The sequence below is a fragment of the Macaca nemestrina genome, chromosome 5 (assembly GCF_043159975.1).
Source record: "Macaca nemestrina isolate mMacNem1 chromosome 5, mMacNem.hap1, whole genome shotgun sequence".
Lineage (NCBI taxonomy): Eukaryota > Metazoa > Chordata > Mammalia > Primates > Cercopithecidae > Macaca > Macaca nemestrina.
Window position 1 is genome coordinate 177,390,795 of NC_092129.1, and position 2,209 is coordinate 177,393,003.

At 55.2% G+C, this 2,209-nt stretch overlaps 1 pseudogene; it reads left to right on the forward strand.

The window, feature by feature from the left end:
* Positions 1 to 1,047: 1,047 nt before the first annotated feature.
* The window catches only part of LOC105487373 (transcription factor BTF3 pseudogene), a 34,134-nt pseudogene continuing 32,972 nt past the window's right edge, over positions 1,048 to 2,209 (forward strand).

Sequence of the window (2,209 nt, forward strand, 5' to 3'; positions counted from 1 at the left end):
GCGTGTCTTGTGATAGGAAGAGGTTCTGTTTATAACCATATATGTCTCCCCAAGAGAGCCGATAGATAATGTGCTTGTTCTGGCAGGGCTGTCTTTCCATAGCTGCCCCAGGAGCCCTTTGGCCCCCACTGGCTGCTTCTCCTATTTCAATTTCCATGTCCTCTCGGTTTTGTAACTCAAGGAGCTCCCCTGGCTTAGGAACAGCTGACAACTCCACAGCTCCCAGCAGTGGCACCTGGAGAAGGGGCGGATGGGCACTGACTTGTGGGCGTGCTCTGGGGCACCCTGTCCCCAGCTGTCATGAGTCATTTACAAGGTGAGCAAGGATGCAAGCTGTGAGGGCGGGGAACGGTTGGTGCAGACCCAGGGCATCTGGCAAGGCCGTGCGGGTGAGTTGTGAGATGGGGAAGAGCATTGCTCCCAGGAGAATCCCACAGACAGCCCTGCCAACCACATCCTGATTTTCCACCTCCATCCCTCCACAGACATGGGGCCAGCCCCACATTTGGGGGCCGTGTCTGGCTAGACTCCAATCACATTGCTGAATCAGAGAGCTCAAAGGCTCTTCGAAAACCCATCAAACCCAAGCTTTTTATGTTGCAAATGAGGAAACCGAAGCCCAGAGAAAGAGTAATTGTCCTAATCAGTATAGGAGCCTATCTCCTGTCAGAGCTGTCCCTCCGCAGCCAGAGAGCTCAGGGGCAGCCCCCATCCCACGTGTGCTGCGCCTCCACACCTGCAGCAGGGGGAGGTGAGCACAGGCTGGGACCAGTGCTGAGGGTGAGTGGGGCGATCAATTGGAAGTCATCAATTTCATCCCTCATGGTGGGTCCCTGTCCCCTCTCACTCTGCTGACCCCTCCCGCTGCACTTTCCTGGCCCCTTCCAAAAGTAGTGGCTTTTCCTTGTGGGCTGATGTAATTCCTTCGCTGCCTTCACCCCAGGAGAGGGACCAGCTGATCCAAGCTAGGGTGGCTGTGAAGCTAGGGTGGCTGGAGGCTGCTCCTGTCATGATTGAGCACCGGGGGTGCAGGGAGCAAAGGGCCATCACAGCACAGCCTGCCATAGCGGGGGTGGCTGGCAACGACTGTGCACGACCATGGCCAAGAAGCTGTTAGGCTCTGATGATCCTGTCACTGAGCCTAGGAGTGGGAATTTCTGAGAATGCCCCTAAAGGTGGCAGCATGGACAAAAGCTGCTCCCTAGCTTTGAGGGGCATCTTTCCTCAGAGACCTGGAATGCCATGCATCTGTTTATCTCCCCAGAGAGCCTGTCTGCCGACTGTTTACCTCTGATTTCTCCATGGGCTCAGCGTGCCATTGGCATTGAATCCATGTTAAAAAATAGTAACATCCGAGCCATCGACTTTCACATAAAGGCCTTGGAGACCCCTGCCAGACTGTGTCTTCTACGTGGGGCCGGATTGATCCCTGCCAGATAGCCCAGTTGGAAGGGGCAAAAAGAAACAGGACCCCAGTGCCAGGAGCAAGGGACCCGAGGACCACTGAGCAGGTAGTGGAGTTTGCCCTGCACTCGGCCAGGACTCAGAGGTCACAATAACATGGAACTGGGCCAGGGACTTTGCTGGAGGTGCCTAGATGTTTGGTATTTCTGAACCAAAGGCCATGGCTTTTGCTCCCATGTTTCTGATTCTGTGAACTGGCTATGCCTCCCTCCAGATTGCCAGGGTTTCTTTCCTTTTCCTGCCAAGGAGTGTCAGGTGTGCTGGTGGATTGGACATTTCAGACCCAAGCCTCAGGCTGGAGCTGGGGCCCTCTGTCCCCCTCTCTTTCTTGTCTGTCCCTCAGAGAATCTGTTCCACCATTGTTTGGCCAAGACTTCCCTGTCTGGTGGTTAAGAACTGAGGGACTGGGGTTTTCCAGCCAGGCTGCATCTGTGAGGTTTGTCTTCTTCCTTCTAAAAACTGTGAGGCCTGGTCAGTGGAGTCTAGGCAGAGTGTTCTTTCCAGCTAGCACTCTCTCTCTGCCGCCTTCTTCTTCTTTCTCTCTCTCTGCCTCCTCCTCCTTCCCTCCTCCTCCTTCCCTCCTCCTCCTTCTCTCCTCCTTCTTCCCTCCTCCTCCTTCCCTCCTCCTCCTTCCCTCCTCCTCCTTCCCTCCTCCTCCTTCCCTCCTCCTCCTTCCCCCTCCTCCTTCCCTCCTCCTCCTCCTCCTCCTCCTCCTCCTTCTTCTTCTTCTTCTTCTTCTTCTTCT